At 48.0% G+C, this 17,965-nt stretch overlaps 2 long non-coding RNA genes across 15 annotated transcripts in view; both read left to right on the top strand.

The window, feature by feature from the left end:
- The window catches only part of STX8, a 247,681-nt gene that overhangs the window by 86,828 nt on the left and 142,888 nt on the right, over positions 1–17,965 (top strand). For 3 of the 14 annotated variants that reach the window (XR_002336828.1, XR_002336835.1, XR_002336836.1), the window contains one exon: positions 10,993–12,156. The exons of 5 other annotated variants lie outside the window; for them this stretch is intronic. This is a non-coding gene — a long non-coding RNA (syntaxin 8). Of the gene's footprint in view, positions 1–2,066; positions 2,246–2,571; positions 2,935–6,445; positions 7,345–10,992; positions 12,157–17,965 lie in introns of those variants that run through there. 6 more of the 14 variants (XR_002336839.1, XR_002336838.1, XR_002336842.1 and 3 more) reach the window with 6 other exon arrangements.
- Positions 7,760–10,799, top strand: LOC110255885. The gene is made up of 2 exons (XR_002336845.1): positions 7,760–8,623; positions 8,654–10,799. It is a non-coding gene; the product is annotated as an uncharacterized LOC110255885 (long non-coding RNA).

Here is a 17,965-nt window from a genome sequence, read left to right as displayed (position 1 = left end):
TTTTGCTACCAGTACTACTTCCATGATATCGTAGAGTGTCTTTACCCTTTCAAATGCGTAGGTCACAACTTTTCTAGTTTAGTTAACAGTTCTCTGTACTAAATTCTCTCTATTAAATTAGCCAGTTGATTTCTGTCTCCTGATTGGACCCTGACTGACACAGCCGTAGAACTCAGACTTGTGGTGCTTGGCTGAGCTTCATTTCATCATGTGCCATCGTCTTCCTCTGGGAGGGACGCTCCGTAAGCAGCCTCAAAGGCAGGCTCGCTCTGCCTTGGAGAGGCTGGCGTGCTGACAGCCTGCCTGAGGACACGCTTGAACTTGGGGTCTGTTTTCTAGCAAGCCACCGGGGGAAGCTGCTCAAAGTCCTGATGCCTTCTGATGGCCCTGTCAGGGGTAGCAAAGGGTGCTGTAGGGTAGACAACAGCAGATTTCAACTCTCCTGTCCTCCGTGGACCCCATATCTACATCTCGGCATCAAATAGTATGAACAGAAATAGCTTGAACTGGAAGAAATAGTCAACTTCCAGCTGAGCTTCAGTTTTCCTGGTGACGATGACCTAACGCCTGCCCTACAGGGTTGAGGTGAGATTAAGCAAGATGTGATGCCGCTCATCCGGCGAGGAGCTGGACCTTCAGGTGTTAAGTGGTCCAGAAGTACTTCCTTCTCGGCGTCTCCCGCGCTGGACTGAATGTGACGGCTGGCTCTGACGGCCACCGCAAGTCAACAGTCCGTGTCAGTGACCAGGAACCATTCTCCTTGTCCAAAGTTGGGTTGATAATGGGCAGGTGACGCATCTCAGACAGACACGAAGGAGAAGCATGGCTAGGGCCCCTGGCAAAGGTTCTCTCCCTTCTAAGAAAGAGGCGCAAGAAAGAGACAGCTTGGCTTTTGCTTCCTCTAGAAGGTGTGTCTGGTTGTGACGCTTGGAACTACTTTAATTTTCATCGTGTGACTCTCAGGGGAAGCAGCTTGAGGTCAAAGCCCTGGCTGAGATTGTGGCGGGCTGAGTGGTGGCCTCAAAGATCCACGTGCTGGCGTTCCTTTCGTGGCTCAGTGGCTGACGAATCCGACTAGGAACCATGAGGTTGCGGGTTCCATCCCTGGCCTTGCTCGGTGGGTTGGGGATCCGGCGTTGCCATGAGCTATGGTGTGTGTTGCAGACGTGGCTGGGATCCCGTGTTGCTGTGGCTCTGGCGTAGGCCGGCGGCTGTGGTTCCGATTCGACTCCTGGCCTGGGAACCTCCATGTGCCGCGGGAGCGGCCCTAGAAAAGGCAAAAAGACAAAAAGATCCACTTGCTAGCTCCTGAAACCTATGACTCTGTTTCTTTACACAGAAAGAGGGGCTTGGAGATGAGGCCATTTCGGATGATCTGCATGGGCCATTGTAATTCCAGGGGTCCTTAAAAGCGGAAGGAGGCAGGCGGGCCTGTGTCAGGGAGCTGTGATGTGAGAAGGGCCCCCAGCTGCTGCTGGATCGAGGATGGAAGGGGCCCCAAGCCACGGATGCGGGCAGCCTCTAGAAGTCGGCAAGGCCAGCAAAGGGGCTCCTCCCTAGAGTTCGAGGAAGGATTGCAGCCCTGCTGCCACATTGATTTTTTTGTTTTGTTTTGTTTTTAGGGCCACACCTGCAGCATACGGAGATTCCCGGGCTAGGCATCAGATCGGAGCTATAGCTGCTGGCCTATGCCACAGCAACGCAGGATCCAAGGCTTGTCTGCAATATACACGACGGTTCACGGCAACACTGGATCCTTAACCCACTGGGTGAGGCCAGGGATCGAACCTGTGTCCTCATGGACGCTAGTTGGGATTGTTAACTGCTGAGCCATGACGGGAACTCATACATGTTGATTTTTAACCTAGTCAGACCCAGGTCTGACTCCTGAGCTCCAGATCTGTAAGTTTGTGTTGCTTGAAGCCACTGAGTCTGTAGTAATTTGTTACAGCAGAGATGGGAAACTTAACTAATACAGAGGTAGAAGGAATCTGGTTATTTCAGAACGTTGCTGAACCTCCAACCAGCTAACTCTGGATAGCTGACTCTTGAATTTCTCATCACAGGAGACAGGTTTCTGTGTTCTTTAAGCCAGTCGAGGCTGATTTTCTGCTTCTTGCTGCCTAAGCTGTCCAGCCTGACATACACAAGCTTTGCAGAATGGACTCGAAGTGAGCATTTGTTGAATTGTGAGAAAATGTTGGAGAAAAGCCCCAGAACCCACATCTAAAGAAGCGGGGCTGTTTTCTGAGTCATACTAAGTGTAATAACTTAGAGCTTTTTTTTTTTTTTTTAAATAAAAGACACAAAAGATGTTTGGAAGGATGGATAAATTATTTGAATGCTGAGACGGCCTGGAACTTCAGCAGGTGCACTTTCAAATTGCCAGATTCATTTCCTATTGTGACCTCCAGGCATCCGCATTCTCTTTTCCGAAATAACATTTCAACAGACCCAGCGACCATGCCAAGACGTGATTATTTTTACAAATCCAGATGACTTCCTAATTTAGGATCGCTCCAGCAGAGGTAGAAATGAAGGGAAACATAGACTCTTTTTCCATCTCCGCAGAGTGGGAACAGCCCCAGTCCTGGCCTGAACCAAACGCTGCTGACAACTATGAAAGCGGTTATCATCGGACAGCTGTTCAATGGCCCCGGTGAACTCAGCTGGAGGCTCAGCCCAGTTTAAGATCAGAGAGGCCAAAGATCAAATGCTATTTCGGTTGGTTGCCAAGCCCTTGCTCCACCACTTCTGGGTTTCAAATTAGTGTTGGTAATCGCTGCTCACCAACCCTGAGACCCGCGACCCTCTGTACTCGCTCCACCCCCCACCCCCCGGATAAACATGCTCAGTCTCGCTGCCCCCTCCTCCCCCTTCCACCAGAGAACCGTTTTTTCCAAGGTAGATAAATCTCCCGTCCACGGAAAAACACAGCTTGTGTCGTGGCATCCCGCCCTGCCTGTGTAGCGAAGGCCTCCTCTAAAGGTTGTGTGTTTAATATACGGAACATCCGTGAACCTGTCCTTCCCAGCATCCAGATCCTGCAGATCCAGCTGCAGTTGTGGTGTTAGGGTGGTGGGGAGGGTGTCCTGGGGACAGTCAACGGTACCCCCCAGTCCCAGAGGGGAGGGTGGGGCGGTGGACTGCCGAGGATTCTTGGCCCAGTGTTTCATGTGAAAAATGGTCAGAGCCCTAATGAGACTCGCTGCTCAGAGACGTGCGCTTGGAGTTGCAGGCTGTAAAGTTGTGTGAATAATTTTAAAAGCGTCTTGGGTAAAAGACTCTGTATGGAGCGTTAGCCCGCTTGGTGGACACGGTGAAATGTGCCATCTGGAAAGCGTTACTCCAGTGTCTTTCTTGTCGGTATGGGGTTCCTCCTTCCCTTTTCTTCCTCTCCTGAGACCACCATCAAAATCATCCTGGTTTTCCTTCACCTACTGTCTTGATGACTTGCTGCATCGCAATTCTTTTGTTGGCGCTTTTTTCCGTACCAGCATGCCAACGTATTTCCCTTGCTGTGCCTTCTCTGGCATTCCCCCAGGGCTTTCGCTGTTAGTTATCCTTGCTTATAAACATGCATACCTGAAAATAAGATAATTCCTGCATTTCCAAAGAGAAGACCCCACCCTACCACCGAATTTCTTGCCCACCTTGGACTGTATATACTTTTAGGGCTATAGTTAATCAATTGTCTCCTTATAAAATGGGTAATGACATATTTAAAACAACTTGGAAACATAGCTAGCACTACAGCCTTTCCCACATTAATTTTATGAAATCATCTCATTCGGACTCCTCCACTGCGTCTTTATTTATTTATTTATTTATTTTTTAATTTATTTTTTTGTCTTTTTGCTATTTCTTGGGCCGCTCCCGCGGCATATGGAGGTTCCCAGGCTAGAGGTCCAATCGGAGCTGCAGCTGCCAGCCTACGCCAGAGCCACAGCAACGCGGGATCCGAGCCGCATCTGCAACCTACACCACAGCTCACGGCAACGCCGGATCGTTAACCTACTGAGCAAGGGCAGGGACCGAACCCGCAACCTCATGGTTCCTAGTCGGATTCGTTAACCACTGCGCCACGATGGGAACTCTGAGCGTCTTTATTGATTTATTTATTTGTTTTGGCTTTTTAGGGCCGCGCCTGTGGCATATGGAGGTTCCCAGGCTAGGGGTCGCACCGGAGCTACAGCTGCCGGTCTACGCCACAGCCACAGCCCCACGAGATCCAAGCCATGGCTGCGACCTACGCTGCACCTTGCAGCAAGGCTAGGTCCTTAACGCACTGAGCTGGGCCAGGGATCGAACCTGTGTCCTCGTGGGTACTAGTTGGGTTTGTAAGTGCTGAGCCGCAGTGGGAACTCCCTCCATTGCATCTTTGATAACAGCGTTTTTGTCTCCAAAAACCACAGTAGAGCAGCATCTCCCAGCTGACCCCTCTCTCCAGTACAATTCCCACTTCCCTGTTGCCCTCCTAGTTGGGGCAGGAGGGTCTTAACAGTAAGACCTTGCAGGAAAGCAGCAGCCACATGGCACATTTTCTTTCTTGACTCAGCAAACCTTTTTCCAGCACCCTCGGTCGCACAGGGCTAAGGGCTGCTGCGTACAGAGGTAAACTGGAACGGGTTCTTCTGCCCTTCTTCCCCCAGCCGCCTCCAAGGGATTTATATTCTAGTGGCGAAGGCAGCACTGGGAACAGGGAGTCACAATATTTTATAAGAAAGGCAGATAATAGGAGCTACCAAGTGCCGTTTGAAGGCTCTGCACAGTGCTTGTCTTCCTGTCGGATTCAGATCCGAACGTGTGTTTTTCACCGTCTGTGTGACCGTTACGGCCTCGTCAGTGTTAATAATAAGAGTATTTTTCTCCGTATTTTTCCTCTACATTTTGACTGTAGCGGTGGCAATCAAGCTGGTTAATTGTTAGCTTTCTTGACTGTTCCCAAGTTTTACAGTGGATTGGATAAGCTATGAGCCAGTATCAGTGCGTTTCAGGGCCTCGGAAATGAACCTTTGGGCCTCTCACCCCAGTTTCTAGCCACCTTGGGCCCTAGAAACAAGGTCCAGTCCATCCCGGTGGCAAACGTAGGCATCTGAGCGTTCCCAAGTGGATGTTCGCCTGGACGCCCTCAACAGCTCGGATCTGTCGTGGCTGTGGTACCTAAGCTGGGCTGCAGCTCCGATTAGAACCCTGGCCCGGAAACTTCCATATGCTCTGCACGCACCCGCCCCCCCCCAAAAAAAAGAAAAATAGAAACATTTATGTTTAACTTCTAGTTGCGCCAAGAATTTTTTTTTCTTCCATATTTGGTACCTGAATTCCATTCAAGATTGAAGAGAAGTTTTTCCCCCTCTTACCCCACCTTTTTCTCCAGCATCAGTTTTCTTGCCCACAAGCACTCTTGTGTTTGAAAGCAGGGAAAATAGAGCTAATCGTTTCAGGTATTTCTAGGCCGGACAAAGGCTCCACCAGGCAGCTCTCAGGTATGGGAGTGTCTGGGGTAAAAATGAATTAAGATCCTTAGAATAAAACACCAAAGATACCAGATTATGTTCTAGTCACTGCTGGGGAGAATTTGAGTCTCATACCAGCCTGGTTCATCGTAAGGATGAAATTGCCATCGGGACATATCTTTTGGTTGCTTATTTATCTTTGGACCCCAGTAGAATAATTAATGCCCCTTATGTTAAGACAGAGTTGCAGTAAATGCTTCTGTATTTTCAAGGTAGATCATTCAGGCAACTTAACTGGGTTAAGAAGAAAGCATACATCAGATACAGCTTGAATCAAACCAAAGAAGCAAAAAGGAAGCAAACTGTCAGACTCACATTTTCTAAGCAGTGAAACTTTTGGTCCGTTTTCTAAGAATCCTGGGACCATGTGTGGATGTGTCAGTGGGTGTAGATATTTGTATATTTCTATTACGCATTTGTTTCTTATGAAGTAATCAAAAGTCAGTGCTTGTTGGGGGGAAGAAGCCAGCACCTCGAGTGTTTTTCCATTCTTCCTTAAATACTCATTTTTCATGGAAAGGGGAGAACTTAGAGATGGGTTTGTTTATTGAATTCTAAACGTAATTTGGGCAGAAGTATTGTGGGAACTAAATGATGACTCTTGGCATAGGGATTCTTGTGCCTTTTACCTGACACAAAGTATATAATATTTTAAGCTCTACAAGCCACTCGAAACCGTGAACTCTGGCGGGAGCCAGATCTGTGTCAGAAGTACCATTTTCTTTAGAAAAATTATGAAACCCCTTGTACCCAAAGGGAATTAGTGCTTCGTTGGGAAGAGTCCATCAATGGTTGACATTATGCCTTATGTAAGTTCTCAAACAGGGACTGTCTATCTCCAGAGATAAGCGCACTTGGTGACAGTGTGAGATGAACAGATGAGATGACCTTGGCTTGTGCGACTCTGTTTTTTTTTTTTCCTCCACAAGCAGATGGATTTAAGCCGCCTCCGCCCAGACTACTCTGAAACTTTAACAAGTTAGGGGGCTTACAGGGAGAATTCGATCCGGCAAAGTGAATAATTCAGAGGATGGATGCCGGGAGAGACGGTGTAAACAAAGGCGAGATTTCTAGAATCGAACACAGGCCAGAAGTGTCGCGGGATAAAGGTCAGCATGACTTGAGGACGGAGGAAGGCAGCTTGTCTGGTTCGCGCTGTGTCCTCCGTGCTGAGCCCGGGCCCGGCCCGCAGCCTCTTCTTCCCAAACGTTCACTGGGGTGTTGGACGCTGGGGGAAGGGTCTTAGGCAAGAAGGCCACGGAGAGGGCTTGTTTCAGGATGTCGGCTGGAATTCCTCCCTCGGCAGTTCGGAGCAGATACAGACTCCTGAGAAGACCACCAAGAAAGAAAAGTGCTTCGTGAGAACTGTTGCTGTATGAGCTTAAAAAAGATGCTGATTTGAGGCTGAGGACTGGGTCGTGCTGTGCCAAACCATTTTGCTGGTCTTTGGTTGGAGTGGCAAAATGCATCTGATTTAAAACAAACAAAAGTCATGCCGTTATGTGATGCCTGTGAACAGTGGTACACATGAGAGGAGGATTGGAAGGAATCGCCAGTGTTAGAGCCTTATTGTCTTTTGTTGCCTTTTTGTGCGTGTTAGGTTTATTGGGCAATAATTTACGTGTAGTACATTTTGTCCTTTGGGGGCAACAGTCCCTGAAGTTTTGGTAAGCACGTGCAGTCATGGTATGGATCAAGTCCGTCACCACGGAATGTTCTCTTGTGCCCTTTGTAGTCAGTTCCTCCCTCCCTCCCAGCCTCTGGGCATCACTGGTGTGGTTTCTGCCTTTATGGTGTTGCCTTTTCCAAAATAAAGTGTAGCGTGGAATCATGGAGTATGTAGCTTCTGTTATCTGGCTCCTGGCACTGAGCACAAAGGCATTTCGGCTCCATCCCTACTGTTGCTTGTATCAGTAGTTGGCTCCCTTTTACTCCTAAAGAATGTTCCACTGCATCGCAATTTGTTTCTTTCAAATTTTTATTTATTTATATTGAAATCAAATTTTTATTTATTTATATTGAAATAGTTGATTTACAACATTGTGTTAGCTTCAGGTCTACAGCAAAGAGATTCTGTTATACATGTAGATGGGTGTATATGTATGTAGTGTATACATATTCTTTTTTAGATTCTTTTCCATTACAGGTTATTATAAGATATCAGATATAGTTTTCTGTGCTATATCATAGGTCCTCGCAGGTTGTCTATTTTACATACAGTAGTGTATATCTGTTAATCCCAAACTCCTAATTTATCCCTTCCTTCCTCTTTTCCCCTTTTTTAGCCACACACTTGTTTTCTATGTCTGTGTTTTGTAAATAGGTTCATTGGTATCTTTTTTTTTTTTTAGATTCTGCATAGAGGTAATATGCGACATTTGTCTGTGTGGCTTCACTTAGTATATAATCTCTAGGTCCATCCATTGCTGCTAATGGCACTATTTCGTTCTTTTTTATGGCTGAGTAATATTCCATTGTATGTATATCCCCTTATCTTCTTTATCCACTCATCTATCAATGGCCACTTCAGTTGCTTCCATGTCCCGTCTCTTGGAAATAGTGCTGCTGTGAGTGTGAACTTTGTTTCTTCATTCACCAGGGGATGAATTGGCTTGATTTGGCAACTTAGAGTCAAGGCGCTGCAAACATGTGCATTTAGGTCTTCGTGGGAATAAATGTTTCACTTCTCCTGTGTAAATACCTAGGAAGAGGCGTTCTGGTGTATTTGATGAGCGTATGTTTAGTTTTCAGAGAAACTGATACACTGTCTTCCAAAGTGACCATAACATTTGCGTTCGCATCCTGCAGTGTTTGAGAATTTCAGGAGCACCTCATTCTTGCCAGTGCTAGGTACTGTCGCTTTACAAAAATTTTAACCATTTTTGCTATCTCTCTAAAAGTTAGTTTTGTTAATAACGTTTTCCGATGTAGAGCACTTAACCTTCAAAAGCGAACTGTCTTTCTCTGAGGAGTGAACAGTTTGCATTAAGATCATGAACAAAAGTAATTGAGTCTTTTCTCATTATTGACGTGCCTGTGGTCTGCAAAGCTACCACGGAATTCACCGAATAATGAATACGGAACCATTGCCCCAGGGGAAATACCAGGTAAGGCTCCCCCGTGCCTCTGGTCTCCAGTTTTCTCAGCTGATCAATATGTAGGCTCATCTTCAGTGTGTTTGTTTGAAGACATGTCATTTATTTTGTCGATTCGCCTGAACAAAGCTAGTCTAACACATGCGTTTTCTCCATAAGGCGCATCACAGCCCAGCCTCAGGGGGTGGGGAGGACATTCCAAAGGGGCACAATCGCCAACAAAAAAGCACGAAAATGTGGAAAGCGAGTCACTAGATGGACCAGGATGCAGATGCTTGTTTACGGGGTGAGAGCTGAAACAAGAAGGCGGAAGACCGTCTCCTTGCACCTCAGCTGGGACACGCACGTCGGATGCCTCAAATGGTTCACTCTGTGCCTGTCCAGGACTGACCGGAGATGTGCCCCGAGTGTTGTTTTTGGGGGGTTATGAGTAAATTTTAGCACGTGGGCAGATTCCACTATATTTTTATTCCCTTTGAAAGGGCTTAAACTGAGTTCCCTTTAAATGGTGATTCGTAGGAACTTGATGCAGAGCGAAACATAATTATTTAATAATTTAATCAGTGCATCACTTAGAAAATTAACCGGCCCAACCAGGACCCCTCCGCACTGAAGGCTGTTTTACAGACACCTCAAGACCTGCCACAGATTTCACCCCCATCGCGGAGGGCGTCCTCTTGATTTATGTCAGAAGGCTTGATGGACCATTCAGACATACCGAGCACACACTTCATTCCTGGAAAGTAATATAAAATGTTCACTCTGAATTTGATCACAGTAATAGCGACAGGGTATGTGTTTAAATTCACGGAGACAGATTAATGCACTTACCAAAAACCCCCATTGCCGAAAAGTAATTATAAGTTTTCTAGATTGACTGCCAATATGATAGGGCCCCCAAGAAATGGCCCGTCTTGACGAGACAGAACAATAAATTGGTTTTCCTGAATACGGTGGGTAAAGAATCCAAGTTCCTGACCCTGAATATTTCACTGGTCGTGTTCTATGCAGTAGGGAACAATCAGGATGACATTTGCTGAAATGTCTGAGATTTATAACATAATAGCTTGAGCATATGTGCCAGAAAATAAGAATCTTAAAGCCGATCAAATCAAGATTAATCACCTATTAAAACGCTAACAAATAGTATAGTACAGGTGGTGTAACACGCTGTCTCCCTTCATATATTGTTACAAAACAAACTCTTTGGCGGCAACATGAAATATCCTGCATCTTCCATCTCGCTCTCGGTGGGAAAAAGGGGAAAAAAAATGGCTACTCGGTCCTTCGCAGTGTGGATTTTGGCATTTCATTAGGAAGTGCTATCACAAACCTTTTCGCTGAAAAGCATATGCAACTCTCTGGAAACTGCTAAATTTCCTGGCTTTGTACTCCTGCCAAAAAGCTGTTGCTTCTCCCTGCCATTAACAACTGCACTTTGATTCCTTTCTATCTTTGCAGAGAGTAAAACCCACGCAGCACTCCCCTGAAAAGGAAAACAGTAGTTTGCTTCCTCCCCCTCCCTAGCTTTGCAGGAATTAATCCCAAGGGCTCAATGTCATCTTTATAATCAGCTTTAATTTTTATAGTTTCAGTGGTGGACCAAGTGGTACCAGAAATGCTACAGTCCTGATGGGGTTGCTTCCTTGAAGTGGTTTCTCATATTTGAGGGGGACTCAATGATGACATGTTGTCAGTGATCCTTTGATGAGCGAGTAGAAGTGCTGGCCACGTTGGTGCCCAGTGAATAGTCAGTTGGCAAGTGAGGATCTAGGACACGCCAGGTGTTCTAGGCTTCAGGGACCCTGGAGAACAAGGCAGTTCCTACCCATGTAATGATAGCATTTTCCTTTGCTCATATCTTTGGTTATAAATGTTCTTTATTGGAATCAAACTCACACAGACTAAACCACATCAGCAGGCTGATGTCTTTCTCTAGTTTGTCACTTGAGTACCAAGTTCTTTAAGTACCTGTGCCCTGCCTGCGTGGTATTTCAAAGCTCTTTGTTTGGGGCCTTGGGCTCCCTTCTGCATCCTAAAGCCATCCCAGCAACGGGCCGTTCTTTTTCTGAGACCCTGGACCATCTCGCTACGAAGGGTGTAACAAGCTTCGTTTGTTTTTGCAAAATCAACTCTTCAGCCGTGACATGAAATATCCTGTCTCCTCTTTCTCACTCACTGTGGGAAAAGGGGAAAAAAAAAAAGTCCCCTTGGTCCTTTCTCTTTGTGGGTTTTGGCGCTTTGTTGGAAAGTGCCAATGGATGTTCATTTTTGGTGTTGCCGTGGAAAGCCGCAAGCAGCCTTCCCAGTCACAAAGCAAACTCGGTCCCTAAGGGGTCTCCAAACTCAGGTCAGAAAGGTGGGCCCTTGTGTTTTTCCAGGCAGGGCGTGCATGGATCATACCCTCGCGACCTGCCTAGCTTCCCCGCGTTGTCCTCTGCAGCCGGCCTCTCCGCTCAGAGAGCTCCGCATCAATCTGTCGCTGATGGTCAGCGGAGCAGCACAGAGCCAGTGTTTTTGTGAACCTGCAGCAGAAGGACTTGCTTCCCAGCTGGTGATCAGTCTGTGTTGGACGGCAGCATGTTTGCCTCTACAAATGAGCTGGACCCTCTGCCATCTACCTCTGCCAACTTGTGAAAGAAAGAGTCTGTTTCCATTCTTTTCGGGGGTGAAGGCAAAAAGCCTGCCTCTCTTCACACAGCCGGCGATGGACCAATCCATGCAAATCTCCGCAGCCGGTGTCCTAAGGAAAGTGCGTGCAGAGGTCAGGAAGTTGCCCTGAAAAAAGAACACGTGTGTGTATGTGTGTGTTCCACACAAACGTAATCAATGTCTTTGTTTTTCTTTTGTCAAAAGTATGTGCTCATGGTATTTGGTATATTACCTCTGGAGATTTCTCACTTGGGTCTAAAGAGATCCTGGGCTTTAAGATGTTGACTGTACCTCCCCCAAGTTGCAGGTGAGGCCAGCCTCGCGACGATGCTGGGAAAACTGCGGCACAACTTTGGGTTGAGGTTTATTATGATGAATAGAGGTGGACTGTCCAGGTCTAGGCTGGGAATCACGCCACTGCCTGCGTGCTCCTGGAAACACACAATGTGCATGAGTAGGTGTGAAGTGTCAGGAGTGCTTTGGCGAGGTTCACGTGGGCAGACAGGGGCCTCTGGGGCTCAGAAACCATGGCAGAGTGGAAGGGCTTCGAGCAGGTGGAGCTGAAAAAGTAACAAAGTTGCCTACAAGGTGATGGGAGCGAGGAACGGGGTGAGGAGGGCCCGTGGGTGGGGGCACAAGTGTTGGGAAGATGTTGCGGGGTCGACTGGCTGTAAGAGTGCTGCCGTCTCCTTGGGGAAGCTGCTGCGAGGGAGTGAATGATAACGAGAGTGAAGACGTGAGCCGGGCTGGGAACACAAAGTGGAAAACTTGGAACAAGTGTCAGAAAAGCCGTCTATCATTTGGGGGAGCTGTAGAAACACAAATTGTTCTTGCTTGTCTCCGATCATGTCAGCCCACCGGATAAACGGAATCAGTTGTCATTTAGTAGAGAAGTGTAAAGAACCAATGGGATTTTCTTGGCAGCGTGGTCGGGATGGGTGGGGTACCTCATTTCTCCGTAGGGCGCTCCAGACCCAAGGAGGAGCGCGTAAGCATAAGGTAAATGCAGAGTTCCCGCTGTGGCAAAGCGGGTTAAGGATCCAGCGTTGTCTCTGTGTGGCTCAGGTTACCGCTGAGGCGCAGGTTTGATCCTTGGCTGGGAAACTTCCGTATGCTGCGGGTGTGGCCAAAAAAGGGGAGGGGGCTAGGAGGAAGGAAAGTCTAGAAAGACTTTGACCTCCAATTGCTGTTCTGCTGAGCCATAGAAGGGATTTCTGGTTTAGGTAGCAGGTGTTTTAGATGAGCTTAGTGGTACCTTCTAGTATCATATGACACAGGAAACTGCAGTGGACTGTACCACGTTGCTGGATTTCAGGTTCCTTTGGGGTAGAGACCATGGGTGATCCATCCTTGTGTACACATAGCAGGTGCCCAGTGTATGCTTGATCCATGTGCATCAGCCTCGAGTTCTGGCAAAGAGAAAGAGGCCGAAAACTCTACAGCTGCTTTCAGTAGTTGACTTTCCTATTCAAACGTGAATTCTTGTAACTCATAAGGAGAGTAGTGTTGCCCTCGCGATTGGACAGGTGACCCTCCCAGCCCCCTGAGCCTGCCTTGGAAGGTCATGACAAGGATTACAGAGGGGCCTGTTCTTCAGTAGGAACTGCCCTGGGTTGGTAGTATCTCAGCAAACGTCTAAGCAACTCTCCGTAGCCCCCATGGCTTTTTCACGGATGGAATTTTCTAAAGAAGTATCCGGCTGTAGCCAGCACATGTCCCAGTTTCATCAGCTTGTGCGTATAAATGAATTTACATGGACGTTAATGCCCACGGAGGCTCTATGGACTTCAGTGTCCCAGTCTCTCTCCTGTCTTTAAATGTTTTGGTGAATCCCAAGAGGATCTCTCCTAAGATCTCAGGAATCTGAGCTGCAGATACACCGCCACCGCCACCTGCCTTTCCTCCTTGGAGCCAGTGCTCCCCTCCCCCCAGCAGGACTTTCTGTCCCCTCTCTTGTTCCAAGAGGACCAATTACATTTGCACGAAGGAAAGACGACTTCAGGGTAACGTGGGTGACAGGCTGCAGAGGGTCAGGATTAAATGAAGGAAAAGCAGTCACGGGATGGTTTGCAGTCGTTTAATCATGAGATGACGGTTGGGCCAGCCTGCGGGGATGAGGGTTGGGGGGAGGAGGTGGAGAGAAGTGGACTGATTGTGAGAGGAGATAAAATCAGTAGGACTGGAGTTCCCTGGTGGTTCAGCAGGTTAGGGACCTGGCATTGTCACTGCTGTGGCTCTGGTTGCTCCTGAGGCACAGGTTTGTTCCCTGGCCCTGGAACTTTCACATGTCATGGGTGCAGCCAAATCTTCTCCTCGCCCCAAAAAAAAAACCCCACCCCACATCAGTAGGACTTCATGATTCACTAGCTTCTGGCTTGTGCAGCGGCATAAAATCGATAGCATGTATTCGGATCCAGGGCACCCAGGGAGAGGATGTTTCGTGGGGGTAGAATGAGAAGACCTTGGGTTCCAAGAAGGTGCTTGAGTCCCTCTTGGAAGGTGGGGGCATCGGAAAGCGTGTGCTGCTTTTGAGTTTGGAGCTCAAGGGAAAAGTATGACCTTGAAACTTGACGTCTGGAGGTCAGAGTGTGGATGGTGATCAAAGTCATGGTACCGACCACAGAGCCGTGGGCCGGGTTCTAGGGTCACCGTTAGCTTTTGGAAGATGGTGTGCAACAGTGGCCAGAGGGGTCAGGAAAGTCAGAAGGCCCCTATCAAGGTCAAATGGCATTTTGATGGCATTCCTATGGTCTTCTCTCATTTTAATCTCTTCGCCCCTAGTAGCATCGGCCTTTCCCTCGGCGGGACTGGTAATTATCCGAGTATGTCGTCACGCTTCCTCTTGGACCCGACGGAGGGAATGTTGAGCCCCGCTCGGAGGCGAGGGAAGCAAATGAGAAGGGGCGACTGCGGGAAGGAACCCTGCCCTGGGTGTTGGAGACCAGGAGGGGGCCGGTCTCTGTGACGGGAGGGAGGGTGGCTGATGGCCTTGGCAAGACTGGAGAGCACCGAGGATGTGGGGTGCTCTAAGGATCGGGGACTGCCCATGACTGATTCGAAGCCAGTACCAGTTTTGGCGAGGAGGCTGGTTGCGGATTTAACGGGGCAGCGATGTGAAATATGACGGACGCCAGTGTTCAGTGGGAGACACGTGCAGCAGGTTTGGGGTGATGCATTAACCAGGGTGGCCGCAGTAAGAGTGGAGAGAAGGGTGCCTTTGAGAGAGGAAGGAGGACGCTGCAAGCTTTGGTGATGGGTCCGAAGGGACCTCTGAAGGTGAAAGTGCATGAGAGACGACCCCCCACCTCTGAGCCCCTGTAGCGAGATCAGTAACGGTACCAGTGTCCAGACTGTGGTTCTGAGTTAGAAAATATCTTGGAGTTCCCATCGTGGCTCGGCAGAAACGAACCCGGCTAGTATCCAGGAGGACGAAGGTTCGACCCCCGGCCCTGCTCACTGGGTTACGGATCTGGCATTGCCGTGAGCTGTGGTGTAGGTCACAGATGCAGCTTGGACTGCAAGTTGCTGTGGCTGTGGTGTAGGCCGGCAGCTGCGGCTCCAATTGGGAAACTCTGTATGCTGCGGGTGTGGCCCTCAAAAGAAAATACCTTTGCAATGAACTAATCCAATGTTTGCCCATAGAGGATCTAACAGAGCAACTCAAGTTGGAAGCCTTTAGACTGTGAAAGGAGCTGTCCCCTCTTTTCTGGCCGAGGTCCCTCTCTCTGTCCCTTTCCTCGCGAGATTTCTCCAGGGCTAGTTTCTGCATCACCACACTTAGCCTCCAGCTTTCCCCTATCCCTCCCGACCAAGGCTGGAAAAATCCCATGTGTGGTGGAACTTAATAACAGATGGTCCTTTGCCATGTGTCTTTACTTTTTCATGGACACGTGGGGACGTTTTGGTAAGGATTTTTTATTTTTTAAAATGAATTTTATTACATTTATAGTTGTACAGCGATCATCACAACACAATGGTAAGGGGTTTTTATGGCAGTACATTCCGGCTCCAGAGCGCACTCTCAGCCCATCAGAAAGAAGACGGAGCTTTCCCAGATAGAAATTACAGAATTTACGCTGAGCAAAGTGTAGTAGTGATAGTAGCCATTGGTTATTCCAGTGTGAATAAGATACAGCTAAAGGTGCATTTTGCAAAATATTAAGAGCCTTGATCATCCAGCCGTGTTGTGTGCTGCTGTGCTGAAAGAAGTGCTGTGTTTGGAGTTCCATCATGGCCCAGCAGGTTAAGGATCCGGCCTTGTCGCTGCTGTGGCCCTGGTTCGATCCCTGGCCCGGGAATTTGTGTATGCCACGGGCACAACCCGAAAAGTGCATCTTGCAGAATTATAAAAAGCCTCGATCATCCGGCTGTGTTTGATACTGCTGCGTTAAAGTGAGTGTTGGGTCAAGCCTTAGGTTTACATTCAAAGTAATACAATGTTAGAATCAGAAGATATTGCAGTCTTGCCCTACTCTGTATTTTTTTTATTAAAATTATGGTTGATGTACAATGTTGTGCCATTTCTGCCGTACAGCAGAGTGACCTAGTCACACATATAGACACACGTATTTTCACATCATCCCCCATCGTGTTCTGTCCCAAGAGATGGGACGCCCTGCCCAGGGCTGTAGAGTAGGATACTCGGAGGAATCCTCCATAGTATTTGATTCAGCTACACGTGGCCACGTGAAGGAATTGAAATGCATTACCTAGAGGTGGGGCCCAAGCCCGGCAGCACTGGCAGGTAATGTCCGCGTGGAGCCCCAGGGCACAGAGCAGGGCTCCGCAAACGGTCCACTGCCCATTTCTGTGCGGAATATAGGTTTGTACATATTCAAATGGTTGTGAAGACCCAAGCGCAGAATACGATTTTGTGACAGGTGAAAATGACGTGAAATTCAAATTTCGGTGCCTCTGAAAGGTTTTTTTTGAATACAGCCTCCCTTGTTTGATGACACATGGTCTGTGGTTGCTTTTACGCTCTAGCAGCGGAGTTGAGTAGTTCCGACAGAGACATATGGCCTGCAAAGCCGAAAATATTTACCATCTGGCCCAGTGCAGAATATGCTGACCAACTCCTGGGCTGAGGCAGTGTTTCCCAAACCTTAACATGCACATGAATTGCCCGAGAACCTTGTTAAAATTCAGATTCTGAGTCAGGAAGTCTGGGGTGGGGTCTGAGAGTCTGCATCTCAGACAAGCTTCCAGAAGATGCCAGAAGGACTGTCCTTGGATCCCAGTTTGATCTGCCAAGGGCCCAGGTATTGAAGGAAAAGGGAAGAAAAAGTGTGTTGTAAAGTAGAAATAGGCTTAGTTGACTTGACTTCAGAGGCTAAAGGCTAGGACCCGTGGGTACCAGCTTTGGCTTTTACTTTAGGAGGCGCTAATTAGCAAAGGTCATCGCAGTGGCTGCAAGTGAAGAGCAAGATGGGAGAATGTGAGAGAAGATTCCTGGAGTTCCCGATGTGGCTCAGTGGTTAAGAACCCAACCAGTGTCCACGAAGGATGCAGGTTTGAATCCCTGGCCTCGCTCAGTGGGTTTAGGACCGCACGTTGCCACAAGCTGTGGCAGAGGTCGCAGATGTGGCTTGGATCCGGTATGGCTGTGGCTGTGGTTTAGGCCGGCAGCTACAGGTCCAATTTGACCCCTAGCCCAGGAACTTCCATTTGCCTCAGGTGCAGCCCGAAAATAAGGACATTAAAAAAAAAGAGAGGGAAGATTCCTAGGTTGGGCCCGTGGCTGGACTTTGCCCAAGTCAGAAAGTGGCGATTGAGATCTCTTCCAGCTTTGATTGACAGTGAAAAGGTAGACAGAGAATGTGGAATTGGGAAGACAGAACCGAGCTGCTCCTAGATCCGAGGCCTGGTCTAAATAGGTGTGGCTTTAGTGGGATTAATCTCTTTAGGTGGCACAATAGCTCATTTCCTGGTGTAACTGGAGTAACTGTCAAGGCCTAACATTAAACTCATGGAGGGCAGATGTTCAGCTGTGATTTTTATAATTTGTGCTGAATATGACTCAGTCTGCCCAAGTGTGCCCTGAATAGGCTGATGCTGTCAGGCACGCGACAGTTTTCTTTGTACACGTAGGAAGCAATTAAAAGGTAATCCCTGCCTTTCTTACTCTCTGCTTGGGCCCATGTCTCCCTGCGTCACTCCCCTGAAACCTCTAGTACTTTATGAATGAATCCATGCCTGCAGTTGGCTCTCCCAGCTGCAAGTCATTTGAGGCCCTGAAGAGTGAATCCTTGTGTTAATGGCTCCTCTAAGAAGTACTTTAAAAAAAAAAAAGAAGAAGAAGAAACTAGGTATTTTGAGCCAGCCGATAAATGTTGGCGTCTGTAGCACATTTAGACCGATGAGTGAGCCATGGAGTATTTAAGCAACTTGATATTTAACTATCGACAACTACCTTCAAGACCACAAAACTCATTAAGTTAACAGGACAACTCTCTGCCCCAAATTCCATGCAGGGCTGTCTTGGCGGCCTCCTTGTGTTCTTCAACTTTGAACGCTTTTCATTTCAGCTTGTCACGGGCCTTTAGAGACATGATTTATGCTTCCTAATGCCCCAGGGAGGTGAAGTATTTTCGTATATTTATTGCACGGAAGAGCGTTCTGTGCTCGCTCGCCTGTCCTAAAATCGGTTTGGCTGGAAAAGGACACACAAGTTCTGACCTCAGCTCTCTATCCAAACCAGGA

This window comes from Sus scrofa, chromosome 12, assembly GCF_000003025.6.
Source record: "Sus scrofa isolate TJ Tabasco breed Duroc chromosome 12, Sscrofa11.1, whole genome shotgun sequence".
Lineage (NCBI taxonomy): Eukaryota > Metazoa > Chordata > Mammalia > Artiodactyla > Suidae > Sus > Sus scrofa.
Note: the sequence above shows the minus strand (reverse complement) of the source record. Positions and strands in the feature narration are given on the sequence as shown.